Source organism: Plectropomus leopardus, chromosome 2, assembly GCF_026936395.1.
Source record: "Plectropomus leopardus strain MGB_pleo_1.0 chromosome 2, ASM2693639v1, whole genome shotgun sequence".
Classification (NCBI taxonomy): Eukaryota; Metazoa; Chordata; class Actinopteri; order Perciformes; family Serranidae; genus Plectropomus; species Plectropomus leopardus.
Window position 1 is genome coordinate 31,265,382 of NC_142177.1, and position 24,679 is coordinate 31,290,060.

The 24,679-nt window shown below is 40.7% G+C and overlaps 1 protein-coding gene across 6 annotated transcripts in view; it reads left to right on the forward strand.

Moving 5' to 3' along the window:
• Positions 1–24,679, forward strand: part of tafa3a (TAFA chemokine like family member 3a) — a 173,443-nt gene that overhangs the window by 12,689 nt on the left and 136,075 nt on the right. For 4 of the 6 annotated variants that reach the window (XR_015779599.1, XR_015779598.1, XM_088090931.1 and 1 more), the window contains exon 1: positions 7,607–8,183. The exons of 1 other annotated variant lie outside the window; for it this stretch is intronic. The gene's annotated coding sequence lies outside the window, so the exon portion shown is untranslated. Of the gene's footprint in view, positions 1–7,606; positions 8,184–24,679 lie in introns of those variants that run through there. One more of the 6 variants, XM_042508447.2, reaches the window with a different exon arrangement.

Consider the following 24,679-nt stretch of genomic DNA (forward strand, 5'->3'; position numbering starts at 1 on the left):
CGATCTTCTCCGCAGATGGAGTTTTGTCTATTCTGCATGTAAGAACAGACAGTTTGTACTTCTGTGGCTCAGCAGGAATGTTAACACATTTTCTGTTTATCACCATTTTTTTGTATTAACAGCTGTTTTACTGCCAACTGTCTACAATTTCACATACTGGCAAGTGATAAAAGGAAATGAAATGATTTCCTTTGCCTTAAAGGATAGATTTGTTTAAGAAAAAAAGCACTTTTATTTCCCCTCTCAAAGATAAAGTGCTCTCAGCATCCAGTAGCAGCAGTGGATGAAGATTTAATCTCTCTTCTGATGAATGACCCACTGCTTCTCTGTCAGAGGCTCCTGAGGCAGAGCGCTCCGAATCCAACAGGAACTGAAATAAGGGGAGAATTTGTTTCTGCGATTCGATGAACAGATCTCTGATAGGAAGTCAGTAAGTCTTGTGATATGCAGATCATCAGGAGAGAAAAACAAGACAAAAGAAAAAGTACACTTATAGAGGTCATGTTTTACTGTGTGACAGTGCAAAATGAATGCATCACAGTCAGATCTACATGGCAAAAAATTCTGTTTTGCTGCGAGTCTGGCAAAACACAGCAACTTTGTATGTAGTATTTTTCTTTTATGGTCTAAGACTATATGAATTCAATTTTAATGAATGCATGGTGTGCTGAAATGATGATCTGAAGCAGGTGTTCCCAAAGTTTTTAGTATCAATTTACAGAGCCAGCATGGGCCACACAGGAAAAGCGCACCCAAAATATTGTTTCTGTCTAATTTGACCATTAAAATCCGAACTTTAGCCAACAACATGAAAAGTTTACACGGTTGCGTGGTCCAAATCTCCGCTGGACTGTTTGTGTTGTCCTTCTGTCAACCCTCAGAGGACTGTTTCATATGCCTGTCTTGACTTAGCCTAAGAAACTGAGCCAGAATCAGTCTGTTTCACATAGACACTCAGAGCTGATCAGAGCCTGAAATCATCAAAACCAAATCAGAGTTGACATACATATATTTGCTTCTTATTTTAGGACGAAAAGTAAAAGCATTTTATATGAACTTTTCTAACACAAGAAGTGACTCATATCTTGCTGAACTGTGTCAGAGCTACAGAGGAATTTTAACATGTCAGCAGCTGCTGATTGAGGTCTCACTGATGTTTTGGGAAGGCTTGATCACATTAAACTTATTCGAAGAACTTTGGGACAAAAAGAAGACTATTATTTATTTATACATAAACAGAACTTTGGGTGAACTTGTATAAAAATAACTTTTTGTCATATTTGCTGACACTGTCACTATATCCTGTCCATGAGACAGATAATGTGTGAAAAAATCAAGTTCCCCTGTCCCCTCTTAGTGCTCCGAAAGGCCACCAAAAACAACCAATCAGAGCCAAGAAGAGTCTCTAACACTGCTGTCAATCATGTCGATCACTGTTCATCCACATGCTGTGCAGCCCCTCTCCCCTGCTGTCACTCAGTGAAGCTCAATATCTTCAGGAAGAGCTTTGCAAACATAATAGCTTAGAAACAAACAACCACCAGCAATAAAAAAAAAACTGCCCATCACTCTTAATGTCAACAGCAAGGTCCACGGCAAAGACAAGCTAGCTAAAATTAAAGAATTAAACCGAGCCTTTAGCCAGTATTGGTTTTGACCTTTCGGGTCCTGTAGCTCTCTGCACCTCAGAAAACCACTCTGATGTTGACTTTTCTATTATCATGGGCTTTGAAACTCTTTCTTTTTGGCTTGCTCTTTATTGTTGGTCTTCTTCTGATTACTTGATTTTTCCATGTACATGGTTGTTGGTAAAAGAAGTATGAGCAGTTTTTTAACTGCTTGTGGTTGTTGGTCAGTGTTAGAGACTCCTCGGCTTTGATTGGGTGTTTTGTCCAGGTGTAGTGGTTTCTTGCAAATGCCAATAGGAGCACTAGGAGGAGCCAGAGGAGCATGTTTTTTCACAGATTCACTGTCAGGATTTAGTGACAGTTTCAGCAATTAAGAAAGTCTTTTTTTTAAATTATTATTATAAGTTATCTACTGAACCATTAACTGTTTGTTACCCCTTAAAAAATGTAAACCATGAAGCTAATTATTCAAAACCCCTTAATAGAAAATATAAAGAAATATATACAGAAAAAAGTTTTTTGAAAACCTCAAATAGAGGAGATTTAGGCCTTGAGGGGTGATTCATAGCGCCAAAGCTATGACCGACCTTCAGACTGTCTATACACGTCCATAGTTATCTCTGAGTTGTCCCGTGTCAGATGAGTGATTTGCTCAGTACATTTTTCTGTTTTATCAGATTCAAAGATGTTAAATGATTCCAGACTAATCATCTAATGATCCTTCAGATTTGTCTTGTGACATTTTTGAGGTCACCACACCACTAGCTTGTGAACTAGCAGACTAAATTTGTAAAGGCTAGATTAAACTTGTTCCACTTTGACCAGCTTTAATACTAAAGCTACTTATTAAAAAAAGGTAATTTGTGATACTATAACAACCTGGGCCATTTCTCTGCAGATTAAGAGACTTTTACTTTTGATTTTTTTGATAATATGACAGTACTTTTATGATGAGCTCTGTATGACATTCAAAGCATATCTATGATTGAGAGACCGATTCAGGTTGTCTGCGCACGGCTCTCAACATGGATATGGTTAAACTAGCAGCTAACAGCCAACGTTGCTAACAATGACAGCAGTTCTGGCAGAGCTAATGGCTAGTGTGAGCGGCGTGGAAGCTGTTGTTTTTTATCAGCGCCCATAAAAGCAGTTTAGAGCAGCCACACTGCCTGCATGAGCAGCGTGAAAATACAGATCTCATAGCAGCAGGCAGCCCTGCAGAAGCGTCATAGCAACAACGCTGCAAATGTGATCACCGCAAGCTTGATGCAGCAGTTTGGCAAGGTTGCTGTTGTGAGCTGCACACACGCAGTGTGTTCAGGTGTAACAGTGTTAATTAGTGGGAAACAAGGGGTGGGTGTTACTCTAAGATGATCACAACATGGGTCTGGATGGCACTGGATGGACCTTATGAGTACAGGGTAGAGTGGTGGGGATTTGCATGCCAGCGACACACCCACACAGGAGCTCATTCAGACTTTGAATGCAGGACTGTTACTCATGGTGAAATCTTTTTATATTATTGTACTGGTTATCTTAAAGGATATAAATACTCATCCATCACTGTTCAAAATAAACTGTTTGCTTCTGAGTATGGAGTGTATGACTTTCTCCTGCTGTCTTTGAATCAGCTAGAAAACTTACAGTTTGCCATTTCATTTGACCCAATCTATTTTCCCATGTTTAAAGGAGTACTTCAGGATTGATAAAGTTCATTTTTCTCGTCTTGATGGCAGAGTTATTCACCGAATGTACAACCTGTAAGACAATATGCGTTTTATATGGTAATTTTTTGCAGTGTAACATTTGCTGTTTGGATTGTAGTCTATTTTTGTTTATTAAAGCTGTTGGCACTCACTGTTCAGACTAAATTGAGTTCATATATTCTGACTTTCTGTGGGCATTATTCTCTGTGGCTACAGCTCCCCACTGGTATCTGAGTGAGTTGGTGAAGTTGGAAACTCCATTAGGGCGGGTTCCTGATGAAAACCCATTAATGGCTCTGCAATCGGGATTGAGGTCGGGGGAAAGACCTGGCAGCGCAACCACACACAAAGCCATAAAGCCTGATGTAGCTGCCTCTTACCGAGCATCTGCAGCTGAGGAAGAATAACTGTCCCGGTGTCTGCAGACCTGTTGAATTAAGGGAGGCATTAACTGCTGCTTCCTCTGCATTATTGATGGCCAGCTCCATTCCTGAGGCCATTATGCCTCCTATTTTTCCTCTTGCAATTTTCTGGTAGACGTCCCACTGTCTTCAAACACACTTCCGTGGCGAAGGCGAGCAAGGGTTCAGGCAGAGGGCTCGCACTGTTCCCTGCAGGGTGCTGTTATTTTAAGCTGAATCGCCACAATCAGTGTCGATGCCACGTAGCCCTCCACAACTTTTGTTCTCTGCGTGTGAAGCGAAAGTAATCACAGGATGACAAGCACAGGATGTGGAGTGTTATGCAAGGTGCCACCTAACAAGACCAAAGTGTGGTTTCCTCCGTGAGATGCCAAAATCACATGTATGATTTCCCTCACTCCCCCACGGTGTGACCTCAAAGAGACAAGAACAGTTTTTATTATTTTTTTTATTTTTTATATTAGATTTTGATGCCAAATGCTCAAAAAGCGGGATTACCTCATGACTCACCTCAGCTGCCACATACAATTGTTGTCGAACTCTCTCACAGAAGCTTATACCGCCGGCTTTATCTGCTTTCACACAGCTTGAGACACCTTACCTCACGGCTGACCTCATCCTGTCATATGATTTAATGAGCAGAGCTGTGTCACAAACCACAGTGTCAGGGGTATGACAGGATAGGTCTACACAATGCACTAAAGATTAATGAGGTCATCTCCTCTCCAAGTGTGTGTCTGTCTGTGTGTGTGTGTGTGTGTGTGTGTGTGTGTGTGTGTGTGTGTGTGTGTACTGTAAAATCTAACAAGTTGATTTTACTTTAAGAAATCTAGGAAACGGATTGCCTTAAAAAGTGTCAGTAAATATAAGTCTAAACATATATTTACATTATATCTAATTGTTAAATTAACTTAAAATTTAGTCATATTTACCTAATTTTGTAAAGTTGCTGCAACTTAAGCATGACAAGTTTAATTGAGGTAAAAGGTAGATTTAGAAGAAATTAAAATTTGTACTTGATCATGTTACATCTTTGGAGTTGAAGGATGAGTTGATTAAAATACCAGATACCATGAAAATTACATCCAGATGCTCGGGCGTGTTGCTGCTGATGGCATCATGCAATGTCTGCAATGCATTTTTAAATTTGTATCAGAGTCTTGTGTACTGTCGGCTCTGAACAAGATCCGCCCATCAATTGCAACACCTTAATCTGGGATGTTACGAGTTAACCATGTCTCTGTGAAGATATGTGCAGAGCAGTCTCTGATTTCCTGTTGCCAAGTGAGCCTCAATTGCATCTCATCTACTTTATTCTCCTGCAACCAGGCATTAGCCAGAAGAAGTCTTGGTAGAGGAACAGCTCTCGGTCCAAGTCAGGTCAACCTTGCCCTGACGCTGGGTCTCCTCCCTTTTCTAATCTGACGCTTTCAGTTTCATATCTCCCCTCTGGTCTGACTGGCCACACAGCATATGCCATTAGTGGAGATCCTCTTGCGGTCTGCGACATTCAGTCCAAACTTGCTGCATTCAGTCAAAACCCCACACAACTTTTTCGGATGTTGATAAGTGCTTCTCTATTGTAGAAGTTGTGCTTCAGCAGAAGAAGCCATGGGGTCAAAAAAAAAAAAAAGAAAATACAGCAAAAAAGTAGCGAGGATTGAGGAGCTACTGGCTGCTGCATCTACATGCACCATGATTGTCATAAATCAATCTCTTGGAGTTTTAGCAACTTCAGTAAACCAAGTTTAAACTAGTAAATCATATTGTTATTTTCCTAAACGTGTTATGAAAACAAAACGTGCACATCTCCAAACTTTATTATTGGCAAGTCAGATTAACTTGGTTTACTTGAATTAACAAAGAACAAGCTTATTTCCCTTGTCATTTTTAAGTTGCAACAACTTATACAACTACATTTTGAGTACACTTTTTTAGTTTAAATTATATTTACTTTACTTTTTCAAGGCAATTGGTTTAGATTGTTTTAAGTAAGATCAACTTGTCAGATTTTACAGTGTGTGTGTGTGTGTGTGTGTGTGTGTGTGTGTGACTGAGGGAGAGGAAGAAAGACACCTGATGACTTTGGGAATATAATAAATGATGTTAATAGAATCAAAATAACAGCTTCTCTATTCATAGCCAGTTATGAAGTTATGCGAAGCCTGGCTCTGGTCTACATATCTACTTTGAATTTTATAGCTCAGCCCGGTCAATGTTAATAGCCTGACATTTTTTTGTATTCAGTCCCCGGGGATTTGTGTATTCAGCCCTTTGATTCTGCTCGCATAGGTGTGCGTCTTGCGTGTGTTTGCCAAGATGTCTATGAGCTTAGATGGCTTTGGCTTTATGATGATAACACTCTCTGAGGGTGTCCAAAATCAATCAAATCCAAACCCAAATGCTTGCCTCGCATCTCCACAGGCTATCTCAAAGGTTGGTATTGATTATTCCACCCATTCCTGCCTTTCGGAGGGCCAGACGAAAGAGGCTGCTTGAGAAATGGAGAGATGATAATGCAATTACTTGGGGGGGAAGCCTTTGTAGACCGGGCGGTAATGTTTGAGGAGAGCGGAAGTTGAATGTCAGAGACAAACAGATGTATTATGATAACCTTGGTGAGGAGCCTAATGCATGTCATAACATGCCAGTTCTTCTGAGTAAGAGACTGTACACAAATTATTAGTGGTGGAGGGAGGGTCAGTAGGTTAATGTTATCATTTTTATTTTGTAGCTGGGAGGGTATTCTAACTTTTCTGGGTAAGCTGGTCTAACCCTGTCCCTGTTTCATCATCCCATATTTATATTGTATTTCACATTTTACATTTGTGAGAGCTAATACATACAGTATAAACAAGGCAAATAGTTTATTTTTGTGTGCAGAAGCGTAGCTTGAGGGGAGAGGGGGTCACAGATATAATGGGAGGTTTGTGGTACCCCTGGCACTTTTGAGTGCCAAAAGTGGCATTTTGATGTATTTTTATGCATCAGTTTTTGCCTTTTTTGCATCAATTAATGGTGGAAATCTAATTTTGTAAAAATCTAATTATTCTGCTACTTTCATGTTTTATTGGAGGGGGAAAGACATGCAGATGACACAAGGTGGGGTGAAAATCCTGCGGTGCAAATCCCTTCAGCTTAAAACTGTTCTTTGATTCACTCATGAAGAGGCCATAATAAAAAAAAATATTTGGTAGCTTTTTATAAAAAAAAAGTGGTTGTATTTTCATCATTTTTTATGTTTGTCATAAATTTATCGTTTTGCGGTATTTGGAGGAGAGTGGCGAAGGTGTGTGGAATGAAATGGAAAGTGGTGTTTATTAGAAAATAAGAAGTAGCTTTATTTTCACAATTTTTAAAAATGTTTTTCATAATTATATCATTTTGAGATATTTTGGGAAGAGTGTTGAAGGTCTGTGAAATTGAATATAATATCTAGAAATCTTAATACTGGGGAGGGGCCTTTAAAATAAATAAATAAAACAGCAAATGCCACACTGCTAGACTCAAAAAATTAGCATACAGTCCCTTAATCTTTTTTATGCACACCCACTGTCCCAAAAATAGCCTTACACGCTTTATATCAAGTCATACTACATTATAAACTGGCCTCTTTGGTTTAAAAAACATTTCCTCAATCCAGCAGCTGGAAATTTATGAAAAAAACCCCACATTAAATGTATTAATCAACCAAGAAAGCAACAAATAATGCTGGGAATTATATTGACGTCATTTGTAATAACATTAAGGAACATTTTCTTCGTTGCAACGTGATTGTGTTGCTGTCTTCAAGAGGGCACTATCATCCGGTTATCATCAGCTGAAGCTGAGTGAGATAAATGTCTGCACTCCTTCCTGTCCACCACCGCAGACCTCCACTGGGTGGCGCTGAAACACCAGCGCAGCAGCAGCAGCAGCAGTCCTCCACAAACACTGACATGAATCCGGCTGCTCTCTCTCATACCCCGGACACCTCAAATCTATTTCTCAAACTGCGCGGAGACGCTGCCAAAACCTAACTGCAAGCAGTTCTGGAAGTAGGATTCTTAAAAAAGAAAAAAAAAATCATGCTTGAATGCAGAAAGTATGAGTGACGGTCCGGCGTGTTGTCCAGCTGCTGTGGCGCTCTGGCGGCGGAGGGGAAGTTTTGAGTCACAGCCGAAGGACCAGCAACTTTTATAGACTTTCAAGTCCGCCGCCTTCAACTCACCAGCAGCCCCCAAATTCAGACTTGTTCCACTCAGGGATTGTGCGGCCGGAGAGCTTTCACATCAGAGCAGTGTTTTTAGGTTATGTGTTGTCGAGGGCGTCTGGAAGCGACGCGGAAATGGCATTTCTGTGAAGAAGAGGCATCTGGTTTTTGTGGTTGACAATGGAGAATAAATGAAAGAAGCCTTTCTGGGGATTAATTGACAGCACAACGACAGGTAGGCGAAACTGTTACTATGTCATTTTGAAACTGTGATTTGTGCATTTTACAACGAAAAGAAAGAAAAAAATCTAACAATTCATAATATGAATTTCGCAGCTCATCAGCTCACGTGCGACTGCGAAATAGCTAATCAGTCAGACCTTAGAATAAACTATCGATTACACAATTGATTGCTTCCACTATGATTAATAGTTATTAACTTGTGAGACACAGGCGAGCTACTGGAAACTAATGAGTTTAGGGTGGCGTGCAGGTGCAGCTGCAGGCTGGGAAATGCACAGCTTCATGCTGTCTACATTCAGAGAATATCAGATCTGTGCAGCAACGTGAAACCGACACTGGCTGCTTAAATTAGACAAAAATCAAGTTTTCCTAAAGGAGCATCTGCCCACTCGTTTTGGTGCACTGAGACTCAAAGAAACTTGTTTTTTTAAAAAAAAAATTTAAATAAATTTGAGATGCTTTTGTGTGTTTCTTTGCAACAAACGTGGATAAAAAGAGACATGATTTTGTGTGTGTGTGTGTGTGTGTGTGTGTGTGTGGTCTCATCAACATGCAGATAAGTTATTATCTGATCATGGCTTCAGAAAGGAATATATAATCTTTCACTAGATATATCTCTGATTATTTTGTGAATTTATCTATCTATCTATGTTATGCAGTAGAGTACATCCAAGCTTTTTCAGTTTTTGGAACCCCTCCCCTCAAAAACGGTGCATAATATTTCCATATCTGAGCATTCCCATCACCTGCAGGTTGCTAAAGGTAACCCCCAAAATATAAACATGGCTCCCCACAGTTAAGCTGCACGACTAAGTCAAATCTCTGCTGTGATTTGGGACTTGGAGGTGACTTCACAGCGTGGGCCGCCATCAGTGTGATTCCCCCAAACTCCAAAATAAGAAGACGAAGAAAAAACAGCAGCTCCAGCTATAAGCTACTTGTTTGTGACTTAAGAAAAAGTACAATGCAGTTATCTTGTTGGCAAGACACGAATGAAAACTGGCTCTTAAGTTTGCTGTCAGCTGCTCTGCACACAAACTAGATATTTATGATTATGCTCACACACACCGAAGTGAATACTTTGTACAACCCCTCCCCTCCTCACTCTTCCTCTCTTCTGTTTTTCTTCCTGTCTCCTTGTTCACCCCGTTCTTTTATCTGCCCTTCATCCCCTTGACAAGCCTTGTGCGGTCAGCTGTTTTTTTCTCTCTCTTTCTTCCCCTCAATTAGTGCCATCATCGCATTTCTTCCTGCGGAATACGAGGATGGTAATAACCTTACACTGCTAATGCGGGGTGATACAATTCTGCTTTGATTAATTGAAGTCCCCTCAGAGAGTCAAAGGAGGCGTAGATCTTCCCTTTCACACTCACTGACAGGCAACCCATTATATTGTTTTATAGATCGCCGTCAGTAGCCCTTGAAGCTGCCTGCGGCCCACTGTTGTTCTGGAGGGTTTTATTGTGCAGTATTATTGGTTGGTATCGCTGACAGGCAGAGCAAAGGCCACCCTGGGATTACTGGAGATGGGATTCCTGTGACAGTTCCACTGTATTTGATAGTAACACTTGGAAACTTGGAGAAGATTTGTGTGCTCTGCAGTGGCTGTTGTTGTAAAAAAAGTAAGTTCTGGAGCTAAAGGCTTTTAGAATAAAGTTGTGTCTGTATGTTTAAACCTTCTAACCTTGCCGTTAGGGCTGCCCCCCGAGAGATGGTGATTTGAATCAATAGTCAGAGACCTTCAGTCGACTAAGATTGCTTTAAGTTAAGCAGTTGTTTTTTTGCTGTGCAGTGTAATACTTAGGGTGTTGTGTGTTTTGGTCCCCAGATTTTGCTGCAAAGTGATTGCTCTTGACTTTCACGCTGCTCTTTGCAGCAACATAAGGTGAAGTACTGGTGTATTTACAGCTCACAGCAAGATAAATGGATGCAGTCCCTGGCTTTTGTTGATATTTAGTAGGGTTGTCAGCATTATTCACAATGCAATTATGGTCTGTACATAATGCCATAATTCTTTCTAATAATGTCAGTCCCTGGCTGACATTCCCTTCTTGAAGAGTTTGTACTGGTCTGAGTTCCAAAGTTAGAATGATCATACTGGTATATGAAAATAGAAGACGTGACCAACCATGTGATGGTAGCTTCTTGGTAAGGGGATGGAATAACGCTCCAAAGTTAGGCTAAATTTTGGCGATGAAAAAACAGCATGGCCATTTCACAGAGGTTCCTCGACCTTTGACCTCAAGATATCTACGTGAAAATGGGTTCTGTGGATACCAGTGAGTCTCCCTTTTACAGACATGCCCACTTTATGCTAGTCCCGTACCCTTTTTTGCTGTCATTTGATTCCTAATCAAGAAAGTCTGGTAAGATTTGCTTTACCTTGTCAATATAAACAAAAAAATATTTTGTAATGTGAAACAATGGAATTGAAAACATGATTAAAAAATGCGATTAATCATAATTAACTATAGAAATTCTGCTATTGATTGTGATTTTAAAAAATTGTTGTTTGACAGCCCAAATATCAAGTGTTGTCAAAAAATGTTGCGCATTCACGATCTGTCGTTAGTGCTGTCACTTTGAACATCCTTTGGAGCCCGTTTAGACTTTATAACTTTGTATGGAAAACAAAACTAATCATTGAATATTTGTATTGAACAGCCAAATCCGATTTTACTGGCATAATTCTGAGTCGGATACAGCCCTACTCACCATGCTGCACTGTGGCATGCATTTTCCCACACAAGGGGTGAAACAAAAATGGTTTTGGTGGCGCTGCATCGCTGCAAAACCCAACCAGATTGCAGATAGATTAGTTTGCATTTTCTTTTAAAGGGTGCCATCCAGCAGACATTGCAACAGCCTGGAGAAGGCAGAGTGCACACTGAGGCTTGGTGAGAGTAGTACTTGATATGCATGAGCCACCAGGTGATTTCCAGAAGACGAGAACACCATGGATAAGAGGCTTGTCTCTAGTTTTAAGGAGCCACCCCAGGCAGTATTTGTGTTCTCCGCCAGCTTCCTGCTCTCTCTGTTTGATCAATAGGGCATAATATGAGAGTCTGGCTTGTGTTTGCAGGCATGAGACAAAACAATACATTTTAGTTTTTGCACTCATATATGTATTCACAGCCCTGTGGTGCTATTAAGGTTGCCTGTTGAGATGACAGCGCTTCCTAATGTCTCCATGTAAGACTGACATTACTGCATCTCCCATTGAATATATATGCAGGATACATACACATGTGACAGACCAGTGTCTTGTCACAGAGAACATAGCACTGCAGCACCACGAGTTAACCATAAAATCCAGGGTATTGCATCATTTCAGGAACTCTGTATTCACCACCAGCCTTGCAGATTTGGCATAGTGGAACAATAAAAAGTCAGCCATCTATCTACATGATTACACCCGATTTCAGCACCCTGAGATTCGCTGCTCAGCAGTGTTCATAGGCTAATGTGTTTAGAAAGCACAGTTTGTTCCACCTCTCAAAGCGCCAGCTCGAGCTGCTGGGGTGAATCTATCGGGTGTTTAAAGGAAATTCAAAGCCCCACCATGGCGAACGAAATGCAGCATTGTTACGCTCGTGTGCAGCTCCGTCATGTACAGAGGAGGAAGGAGGAGGAGGAGGACATGGGGAGAGCACATCCCATGTTTTATAGATGCCATTTAAAGGAGCATGCCCAAGATGGGCTGGCTGCAATGAACTGTAACCGCCGACAAAACACCAAGACAATAAACAAACAAATTGGTTTCCTGGAAGCCAGCAGTGTCCCAAACTCGCCCGGGCTGATCTTTGCCGATGCGGCAAGCTGTTTTTTTCCTCAGAGATTAGGCTCTGAAGCACAACTCCACCTCTTATTTATTCATGCTTATTTGCTGTGTGTATGTTAGGCTGTGGGTGTGTGTGAAAGAGAGTGTGTGTGTGCATCTGAAGTGCAACAGTGTTTGTAAAAGTGGGTGTTTTCCTGAGTGTTTATGTGAATGATTTGTGTGGGCACATCATGCGTGTGTGTGCATTCTTCTGTGTGTCTTTTTGCTCCATCAACTCTGTGTGTGTGTGTGTGTGTGTGTGTGTGTGTGTGTGTGTGTGTGTGTGTGTGTGTGTGTGTGTTTTGATGCCATTGTATCATATCAGTTCCTCCTGTTGTTTGCTCAGTGTGCATGACTAGAGTACACGCTGTGAATCTACAGGGCTCGATCATGTAAAGTTCATGTGACTCTGTTGTACTAACTCGAGTAAACAGCTCATGTCATGCATTTAAAGGCATCGTTCCATTAATGGATTTAAATTCCCATTTCTTGGGGGGTGGATTTGTCTGGAAGAGTTCTCTGCTAAACCATATTCTATAGAAAGGTCGAAGTAGAAAAAGGTATTAAGGATCTCCCTGGTTCCAGAATTAAAAGTCCTCTGCATTTTTCTGTCGGGAGTGTTAGGTGAAGGACAGTTGCAGCTTTTGTCTGGCTTCAATGGTCATGAAATTATTTTGGTACAGAAGATAAACAACTGTGTTAGAAAATATCTGGATATTCTCGATTTTACATAAAATCATTAAGGTGAGAACTAAAAGAGTTGACGCTGGGTTCACACTGGAAGCGGATGCAGTGCATGAGCGTTGCTGAACCTTTTTTTTTTTTTCTGGCGCCCGTGCTAACAAGTTAGAGCGGCCACTGCCTGCATGAGCAGTGCTGGTGAGGCTCATCTCAGCTGCCTGCAAGCTGCGGCACATCTGGAGACACTGGCTCGCTGATTTTTTCTTGCGTGCTGTGCGCTTTTGTCAGCAGATATAGACAGTGAAAATGGGGTTTTGATAATGATATTGACTCTATACCACCTTTTACTGCAGTTTAAAAAACCTCTCTCTGCCACAGAGATGAGGAAATACAAATATGTCTGTTTTACTCAAACTTTGCTGCCCCTGTTTCAAAATAAAAATCCTCTGACAAAGTCTCTGTCGACAGAATCCCATCAGTTGTTGACACAAGGCATTTTATTGTGAAACATTTGCAGGACTGCGTTGTTGACAATGCAGGAGCTTGCATGAATTCGTAAATGGGTGGAATTTGTGTTTATAAATGTGGAAATGCAGCACTCATAGCAGCAGGCAGCCATGTAGAAGCGTCACAGCCACGACTCTGCCAGTGCGAACACCTCGAGTGTGAACTGGCTGCAGTTTGGTGAGGTTGCCATCACGTACTGCTCATGCAGCCAGTGTGAGACTGGTGTAAGGTCTGAGGAGCGGTGTTTTGCTGCCCTGTTTGGTTGACACTTTCAAGCCAGAGCACTTAGTATTGTTGCCTAAATCTGACTACAAAGTTTTATAGCATATTGTTGACCATTTCATAATGTTAAGGGCATGTTTAAAACTGCAATCATTAGGACAGTAATATATTTTATTTTGGGAACACTTACATAATATGCCATTTTGGTTGTCAGTGGAAATCAACATATTCCTTTAAGGTATCAGAGAGTGTTGCAGTTTCCTGCCTTGATGACTGTTTTTACCCCAAAGATTTAGGCCTATCATTTGACCCTCAATGTGCCCTTAATCCTCAAGTTTGGAACCAGTGATAAACGCAATCCGTAGAGGTACATTTAGGTTTTGATTCACAACATGATGATATCAAAAAGATTCTTTCATCTTTTTGAAATGCATCCTTCTGGATTCCCAGATAACTTTTTGTGTAGGGATGACTCATGCAAGACAACTCATATTTTCTGAGTCCAAGTGTTTGTGAACATACTCTGCGTACAGTGGTGGGGGAGTCATGTGACTCTCCCTGGGACTTTCTCCAGCTGACTCTTCAAGTGCTGTGGACACTGAGGACAAAGAGGTTTGAGTGGAGAAGAGCCTCAGCAGAGCTTAGGAATCCTCTCTTCCATGGAGGTGGTTTTCAGCTTTGTCGGCATCAGCCTCTTCCACCAACCCCCCCCCTCCCTCTCTCTCTTCTCCTTCAATCTATCACTCTGTTCTTTTTCCTTGAGGTAGTCAGTATTTGGCAGCTTTTGCTCTTGATATTGTGCCACTGTGCTGAATTCCCATCAACTCCTTCTTGGGCACAGCAGCAAAAAACTCAATTCTCCAAGCCCTTAACCATTGGCCCAGTGAAAAGGTCTGGGATTTGCAGATTTTGTGAAGCCCACTTCTAAACCCTGGCTCCTATTGGAGAAAGGGATCTCTCATTTTTTGTTTGCAGATTTCTCTCTCTCTCTCTCGTGGTGCCTGAGGGTCCCTAGCAATATGTTTTTTTTCTCTGCTACTTGTTTCTGGTGTTGTTGTCAAGCTCCACCTCGTGCCTGTAATCATTAGATTGCAATTTGGGTAGAAAATTGCAATTACAGGGGTTTAAAAATGAGCCTGTTATTTTCTACGCTTGTTATTTCTTTGTCGAAAGAGCAAGAGAATGGCAATGTTGTTGTGATTATAATTAAACCAATTGGACTCAATGAAATTAATGATTAATGTCAAAGGTCTCTCCACTGGCTCCATCTTCAGGCTTGCTTATTGAAAGTTGGATAATTTCCTCTGGTGATTTGCTTGCATGATTGGACGAGTTCTTCTTCTGGCCTCCTGCCTCACATCACGCTGACAATAGGAGATGGGTTGGATTTTGTGACCCAACACGGTCAGGTTTCACCATCATCAGATCTCAGTGTAGGGCTCGTCTTCAAAGCGGGCCCCTATCTTCAAACGAAACGTACCCATGTCATTAAATGTATTGTGCAGAAGCCAGTGTCTGAGCCTTGATCTGATGTACATGATGAGAATGAGAAGCAGAAATCTGGGTCCTCACGTTATCTCTCCACCACAATAGAATTAGCTCAAGGCTAGCTGCAGTTCACGCTCCTCTTTCATCCGTTCAAACACGCCCTCTCCATCAGTCAGTTATGTGCACAATGTTCTTGCACTATAAATAGGAAAACATACAGAACATTTCACTTTTACTTATTCTTTCGCAGTTTGATTTGTCAGTCACCTATTAATGCAACAAGCTGATAAAGTTGATTATTGTGTGTGTGTGTGTGTGTGTGTGAGGCTTCATCTGTGTTCTTGTAATATGTAGAACTGGGGAACATTTTTCAGCCGTCAGGTGGACCTATACTTTTTCTTAGAAAGTTCTAAAAGTACTTTTTCAGGATGTTATAAAGCAAAACTGAAATATTAAGAATATTAGACTGATAACAAATTCTGTTTTTTATCACAATCAATACATTCTAAAATCACATGAATTAAAAAATAGGGTGAGGAGGTACTTTCATTTTATTATTTACTTTAAGTACAATTTCATCTGTATCTAGAAAACTGGACCAGCTCACATTTAGTGTACTACATTGCACACATTGCTTTGTCATTCTAATCATTACAGTCAAACTTGACATCATGTTTTGGTAAATGATAAAGGGACTTGCACACTGTTGGCCAAGGCTACCATACGAGGTACCGCCTGCTATTCAGATAAACATTCTCAAGCACTTTCATTGAAATTTTCTTCTGAATTTGGATGCTTTGACAAAACATCTAGTTAGTCACGCTGACATTTGAAGCTGATGATATTGAAATATCAGACATTGCATATACTGCTGTGGTTAGCACTGTTGCATCACAGCAAGAGGGTTCTGGGTTTTAACCCACCAGCTGGCAGGAACCTTTATGTGTGGAGTTTGCATGCTCTCCAGCTTCCTCCCACAAACGAAAGACATGCAGGTGAGGCAAATTGTTTATTCTAATTTTCTCGTAGGTGTAAATGTGCGTGTGAATGGTTTTCAGTCTCTATAGCCCTGTTAACACCTGCTGTTATCATGTGACTTGGGTGATTGTATCACAAGTGGACAGCTCTAAGTACAGGTGTAAATGCACTCAGGGTTTTCCACATACTCATTTATTTGACACAACATCTGGCGCTACATATTGATTTTCTATTTCTGGAGCTTCATCACTCATTAGGTGCACTGTTGGAATATAATTTGATTATTCATCGCTTTGTGGTGTAGACCGAGCACCATGGTGCAGTGAAAGTAAGACTTAACTGTTCAAAAATTTGCTTTCACTTGCCTTTGCAGCTGCTGCTCCTCTCATCTATTGATCTGATCTGACCAGCTCTGATCAGATTCACTGATCAATTATCAGTCATGCGACTCAAACTTCACAAACTGCTGCTGAGGGGGTAAAAAAAAACTCCTGCACTGCACTCACAGACCACCTCATTTGGAGAGGAGACATGGAGTGATACAAGAGAGCCACAAAAGACCCGCAAAGTTTGCTGACCACCCAAGTAGCATGATAATGTCACGTGTAAACACAGCCTCGTGCCCAAGGTCAGCTGGTATGAACTCCAGCCCCCTGTGACGTTACATTCCCTAACATACGTCTGGAGATCCAGATTAAGGTTAACTGAATAACTAAGAGTATACTTGAGGGAGTACAGTTGTCTGTCTGTTTGCATTAGCTGTTGGTCAGTGCTCGACTGCTATCTGCATCTTTAAAATGATGTTCGCAGGTAGCTAATGGTTGATTGTTATCGACTGAAAGACATCACTCTGTTATCTATTGGTTAACTATAAAAACAAGCACTCTAAATGAACTTTTGTGGCATGTCACTCCCACAAAAAAATCTTTGGCAAAGCATACAGACATTGTATTGGCAATACATATTTGCTTGGTAACAGCCAACAGCTTCATTTTGTTTTCTGGGCTAAGTTATGCTTCTGTGGGCTGCATGTAAATGAACATATATGTCTTGTTTGGGCATGTTCAAATATGTGGCATAAATACTACTATTACTGTTACTACTACTACTAATAATAATCACTTCATTCATATAGCACCTTTTAAAAGAAAAGGATTTATTAAGTGCTCTGAACAAAAAAGGCAAAAGCAGAAGTGGGATACATAGAGGCCAATACAACAAGAAAAAGCCATACAGTCCCTCTGAACACAGGCTTGAAGGATTCTGTGGTATAATTTCAGTGTCTTCTAGGACGATGCATCTTAACAAACCACAATGTAAAAATATAAACATACTGGATGTAGTGGCAGATCATTTTGTGTTTTGCAGGGGTCATTTTCACAGTGGAGCGCTCTGACTCAAACCCTGTCTGAGTCTGTGTGAACACTTCTTAAGCTCAGAGGCTCTTGTAGATTCCCTTATCATTTTCAGTTTTTCCTCTTGTGGCCGCTGCTGTATCTGCACAGAACAGCGAGGCTTTTCCTGTTACTGCAGCACATTTCTGATGCTTAGATTGATGTACTTTTTTCAGACCGGCATCAATTTTCAGATATAAGGTGGAATTATAAGCCTTGGGATGGAAAACAATTTTGTTCTCCCTCTCCCTCCCTGTTCTCTTTCGTCTCACTTGCACTCTTTCTTCCCTTCAGACACACACTCACACGATCAAACACACACACAAACCACAACTCCCTCTTCACTGCGCGCGGGGTGACTAATTTCTCTTGGGCTTTGGACTTCGGCGTGAGAGAGGGTGAGAATTAAGGAGAAAATGAAAGAGAGAGGCGAAGCCGTGATGCACTGGCAGCTCAGAGGAAGCCGCCCACATCCAGGGAGCCTGATACCACCTCTTATCTCATCTTGTTGGTCGCCTGCCAGTCTTAGAAACCAGTGCGAGCCCAGAGCACCCAGCATGCATGTAGCCTCTTTGGGACTGTGTCAATTTGATCATTCTTTTCTTCCCAGTTTCAGGTACTGGAGATAAATCACAAACAACGTGCGTGGCGCTCCCATCTGGGAGGAGAAATTGAAATCTAAGTGTGCTGTTTTTGCATCCAATTTGAGCAGTCCTTGCTGGATTCTGTAGAGTGGAACGGCTGCCAATCAGGAGGGCTTTGTTTACTCACTGTGTCCTGCTGACAACTGGCTGGTACAAATATCAGCTGCTGCGGTGTCACACACTGTGCCTTTGTACAATTTAATTTACAGCGTACTCAAAATAGTTTACCTTTTATGAGTGTAGTATTTAGTTAAACACATACATCAGTTATTTGATAAAACAAGAGTAACCAGTCAGTCATCACCAGCTAGAATATATTTTCACAAACTTTCAAATAAAATTTCTCTTACAGAAAATAAATTGACTCGACTGAAGTGAAGTCATTCAAAGTAATGAAAGCAGCTGAAAAGAAAAGGAGCGAAAAGCTACAATTTCAAAGGCCAGAGTTGGCTCCCTTTCCAGACCCTGATTGAATGAGTGAGATTGTTGAAAATCTTGGCAGTAATTCAGCTCAAATGTTTACCAGCTGTGTGCAGGTAAACATGCCCCATAGAAATTCCTCTCATTTATGAGAGTGAAGTTAGATTTAGGGATGGAATTTGATAAGATTTTTAATGATACTAATGCCATTATTGATACTACTTATCAGTCAGATTCTTTATCGATGTGCAGAGAGTTGTTTCAGCATATTGCTGGCGTTTCCCGCCTACGAACTGCAGCACTGGTGTCACCTTTTTATAAATCATCTCCATCTTGATGCACGTTTCCAGCAGTTTGGCATTGTTATTTTGCATAGGCAACTGTAAGAAACATGCCAGCATCAATGAAATAAACTGATAAGATTGGAGGCATATGATGAAGGATCAGACCATTTGGAAACAGTTCTCAACTGGAACTGGCTCTCAGTGCCCTTTCCTGGTAAGATCTAGTACTACTTTTTAACACTGGATGCCCAGTTGATGCGGCTTTGTTTTGTCTCTACCACAGTTTCAGTGTTTACCAGAAGTGTTTCAGTACCTTGAAGTCAAATTTATCCACAGCATTTCTAACATCTCCCAAATGAGCTTGTTTTGCCAAAATATTTTTGTGTTTTGTTTTGAATGCATGTTGGCAGCTCAACAATGAATGATGTGGTAACGAATACTTGTTATAATTACTGCTCAGGGCATGTTGGCTTATCTTTTTGTATCTGTATTTTAACTGATGGTGAGAAGTGACATGAATACCAAGAAATTCTAAATGTCTGAAAAGTCTGCAACAAATGAAAAGTAATATTTATATTGAATTATCAAGAAATACAGGAATTTCTATACATTCATAAGCTAATATAAGGTGTCAGAGGGCCCACGTCATAATTAAATCATATACTAATGATATATGGATCATTCATAATCAGTATAAACCATTAATAACAACAACTTTTTGTGGAACCTCGTAGCCGAATGGACAAAGCGCTTAAAACATACCCACAATATCCCCAGTTAAATTCCAGCCCATGCCTTTGCTACATGCCATACTCTCTCTCTCCCCTAGTTTACTGTCTGCCCCTCTACTTTCAATTATCCAATAAAAACACCAAAGATAATCTTTGGAAAAATTATTGGGTGCCAGGTTTTGAAAAGCTCTGTTGCTTGTGTTTATCTTTATCCAAAATGACACTTGCTTCTTCTTTGTAGCTGCTTTTAAGTTCATCAGGGAAACTGTCTGGAAAGGGGCTGAAAAACATCTGGACCAAAATCCATTTATCAAAGACTTTCTAAACAGTCATAGCAGCAGATCTGATGGCTCATTAGAAAGCGAGAAACTCATTATCCTTATGACACTCAAACCTCCAGTTACTAATGTTACGAAGTCATTTATGAAGGGTCATTACTCTAACACTTTTTGATAAGTCTTTCAGTCCGCAGATAAATGTTAGTAAGTAGGTTTTTACATCAGGGACCCAAGCCTGGATCTGAGTACACATGGCCTAAAAATCCAGTTTCTTCCATTAGTGTAAACACCGTGTAGCCCACTCGAGCTCTGGTTGTCAGTCTATGCCTGGGTCCACATGAATTGGTTCTCTCAGGCGAGTAGAGTTGCAAAGGCATTTCTCAGTGTCTCCACTTTTGACAGGTGTGAGTCTTTCTTGACATTGTCCCTAAAATGTAAATAACAGTAGGCATAACGTGAATGTCGGCTTAATTTTGTGGTCTTGGGATCTTGCAAATTGGTGACTTTTTGTACAGTGTTGCCACAACATAAATATATATATGGCAGAGGATGACTCAGGTGCAGAACAACATCTAATGTAAACGCTGAGCGGCGGGGGAGTGCAGAGGGGGGCAGTAATACTCAGGGATAACAGTACAGATCAGTTGTACCTAATTTGACAACACCCTAAGTCAATAGTATCTCATTGTGCATTGTTCCTTGTAATAATTTACAACTGATCTATAAAGCATTAGTAAATTATTTATTGACAATCAATGAAACCACAAGTTCAAAGCTCATAAATGCATGGAGGATGCCTTGTTAGAAAGAGATGCCCATTAATTTCTGTCTTAGTTTTTTCTGAGTAAAACGTTGTTGGATGGAACTGAAAATGTGGTGAAGGACATTTGTTTGGACCTCGCCCACTTCGCAGTCAACGTACCGAGGTTGGACTTTATGTGACTTATTGTTATTTTATAGCTTTAACTCACAAGTAGCTTCACTGTGATGTAATCTCATCCCAACTTCTTTTTTGACACTTGTGCAGAGGCCCCCGGTGTCACCACAAAGATGCTGTTGGCAGCCTTTTGCGTTTTGTCTTGATGCAGGGTTAAGGCAACAAAATTTTTCAATCAGGGTTAGGAAGAGATCTGAGTTCACGTTAGTCATGTGAATCGACTAAGGACTGACGTGACAAAACAACTCAGTGACTTTAGTTTTTCCTGGGACACAAACATTGGTCTTTGGGGTCAAAGTCCTTTTCTTTTTTGACCCATCCACCTCCCCTCCCATACACCCTAAGCTAAAATTCTTGCTATTTAGACTCCGTATGTTGCTCTGGGGGTCTAATAATGATGGAGTTGGTTGATAGCCCTGTGTGTCTCATGCAGACACCAAAGGGTGCGTTGTTTATCCATATCTTACACCAATGGCAATTGACTAAGCGGCAGTTTGTGACACTATGGGAGTGAAACCAGGTTGTACACTGACTTTTGATTAAATCTTATCACCTCACTGCTGTTCAGCACACAGAGAATTAGGCTGAAATTTTTTTGAACTGTGTCAAAATAAGGCCGGTATTTTTTGCTGCTAGTCCATCCACAGAAATCTGTCCAAATCCTTGCCTGATTGACAAAAACAAGCACTGTGCTCACTCATAAGAATTGTTAAAGCTTGTTTTTGTGTAGGACTTAGCACACTAATGACATGATTTAGTAAGTTTTATTACTGACACAGAGCACCTTTGTGCTTCATGATTGGAGACATAATGGAGATATTTTGCTGCCATCCCTTACCTCCCTCTTGTACATCTCTTAACACCTCTTCCCCTGGCCCTAATTCATTTAAACATTTAAAACTGGGCTTCAATTATTCATGTCCCCCAGTTGTCTGTGGCCCTGGCCCGGCCTCCTGTGGCTCCGTGATGCAGAGTGTGTCTGGATGGACACATTCCCAGGCTGCTCATTAATTGATGCCTCAGTTGACGCCAGAGGTCTAATGCACTCTCACTCTGTGCTTGCTCTCCCTGCCAATCCAGCATGTCGTCTCTGCCCACTCTCACACGGACGGCGTGAGGTTTTTTTTTGCAGAAAGCGTGATGTCATGAAGCCGTGCTTAAAAGGTTCATTGGGTGACTTCACCCCACTGGCCTGCTAAGAGGGAAGACTATGTCGGACAAAGGGTTAGATTTGAGGGAAAAAAACTTAGTTCATGGTCAGACCACAGGAGTCAAGACCAGTTTAAGTGGACAACATACATTTCTCTTTTTTTTTCAGCCCTTCTATCAACTAAACGCTGTCCTCGTTTCGTTTCTCTGGAGCCGAGGCTCGTATTCTCCATCATTCAGCTCAGTGTGTGGGTGGTGGTTACCTCCTCTGCACCAGAAGGGAAGGTTCAAGCAGGTCATTAAACTGAAGATTCACCACAGGGAACACAACATGAAGGGTAAAACAAGATGAAAAGTTAAGTAATTAAGAACTGCAAATTTATACAAGAAAGGCTTTCTGTCTTTTGCACCTATTAAAAAGAGTAGATGGCAGGAGGAGTTCTTGATCTACTTCATCATCTTATCCTCATTTTTGTAATTTTAGTTGGAGAAAAAGTGCCTTATAGGAAACTACTGGAAACAGTCTGGAAAATAGAACAAGTTAAATATGCACATTCACTGGCAGAGTGTCAGGGGCTAGCACTTACTGAACAATTTAAGAAACGCACTTTAAATTAAGGATTATGTACCTATGGGTTGAAATTTGCATTATTGTGCAATGGTATTAGAAAAAAGCACCACCCAGTAGGCACTGCAAGTGACCTAGCTATAACCTACTGGTGCATACAGGTCTTAAATGCTGAAATGGTCTTGGTGGATCCTCCAGTGGTGACTTCTACATTTACTGATGAAATTCGTCCTTTAGTGACCCGTGCTTCACCTTTCTGCTGTTTCTGGCAATAATTTCTGTTGCAGTTGTGTCTTTCAAGCACTCATTGAATCAACATGTTTTTAAAATGCTCACTTGGACACAAAAGCTATGATATTTATCAGAAACATTGAGAATGAATGAGCTGAGTTGAACACGGACAAGATTATAGAGGACTTTGTGGTGTCTGAAGCTTGTTTTTATTTACTGTTTGGCATTTTTGTGTAATTCTGAGTTTTGTCCTGTTAATTTTAGTAAGAGTACACTGATAATATCACAATAATCAGACTACTTATAGCCCTTTTTATTGTTATACTGTTGCTAGGACAACAACTTTGGTCCATGGATGTCTTATAGGAAGTCTGGATGCAGCCATGGCGTTGGGGCTACATCCATGAGAGCTGCTCATTGGCGCATGAAGCAAAAAAAGCTCTTTTTCTGGGTAGAAAATATGATAAAATATACGGATCTACTGGCCCATAAGGCATGCGCAGTCGAGACTGAGTGTGCGGTTGAGGGGCGGCTGAGTGTGCCCGAGTGAGTAACTTCAGCCGGCGGAGCTACTGACTTCCAGAATCAATAAATGTAGTAAACCTGTTTCCGTATGTTATAAGCCTACAGCTTAATATTTTAGGAGAATAATGAGGCATAAATTGCATTACTTACACTCAATAGCACATTCTGTAAGTAAAACCTTTGTCCTTAGGCCTAAAAGATGCAGAAAGTACTTGAAAACCCCAAAACACAAACGTTTTGCACATTCATATGTCCGTAGCTAACACTTTTCCGTAACATTTTTGAGTTGCGAGGCCTTTAAAGGTTTACTAGCAGGAATTTTCGGCCACTTTTTAGAAACATTATCATCAGCAAAAGACTATATTTACAGTTTTGCTGCCGCATCCAGTTTTCATAGCTTCCTTTTGGGCACCTGCTGCACACTCCCTGGCAGCTGGTCACTACCTTTTTGTGAAGTCCTCGCCTCACCTGCATGCTCTGCCTGGGAATGTCCTCAGTGCAGCAAAATAATAAGAAAATAAGAATATACAGGCAGAGGTCAGAGTCTCTGCAGATATATACACCACCACAGACTAATACAGGGTCCTGCGTGATGATTATGAGGGATTACTTGTGTTTGAGTTTATGCATTGTTTTTAAGGAAAATCCGGCATAGTATGTCTTTAACCAATGAATGATGTTTCCTCCTCATATAGTGTCATTTTGATCATTTTTATCAGCCTGAAGAGATAAAACTGCATATGAAAGAATAATCACAATATAAATAGCAAAGATTTAAGTTGGAAAATGAACTTGTATTTCCTGTCTTGTTGATTACCATGTGACTCCTCGGGGCTGACCCACAGTGGTTGGGAATCACTGGTATTTTGAATATTCATATTTAATAGTTTTTTTTTTTGGTCATTATTTGGTTGGTTCAGCGTAATTGTAACTTTTACTTTATTTCTGTTTTGATCACTAATGCTTGACCTTGATAACAAGCTAAAGAAAATTTTTTAAAAAGTCTTGACTCTTTGCCTTTGCGCTGTGCTTTTGTTCTCCTGAAACACAAAGCCTGCAGTACAGGGGCCTGTCATGGATGCCTGAGTGCCAGCCTGACCACTGTATTAGAACTGTGCAAGAAATCAATTCAGGAAATATAGAGGCAATTATTTTGTCTCCCACATTCGCTGACAAAGTAGCAGCTAAGCGAGCCAAGAAGAAAATACAGAATTAAAGAGAAGAAAATAAATAAGTCTCCACTGTGTGGTTTGCGGACTGTATATAGAACATGTGGGTGAATTGAAATCCTGTATTCTTCTGCAGAGCCGCTGTAATTAATGAGACTGTGAATACTGTTGGTTTGCTGAAACCTTTACTAATTTTTTGCCATGTGCGATTTTTTGGCGCATTGAGTATATTTTTGTGTCTATGGTACAGCTGCCTATAGAGTTAGTGCTTTGTAATCGGTCTTTTGGGTATATGAATCATGCACAGTATATCTGTCTTCATGCCTAGCGAGTTCAGACAAGTGTCAGACAAGAGTACGCTGTAGAAAATAGATTCAGTTGTCTCTATTGTCCTCTTTTTATACAAGTTTTGAAGTGTGCATGTAAGTGATTTTATCCCAGAGGAGATCGGTATCCTACAAA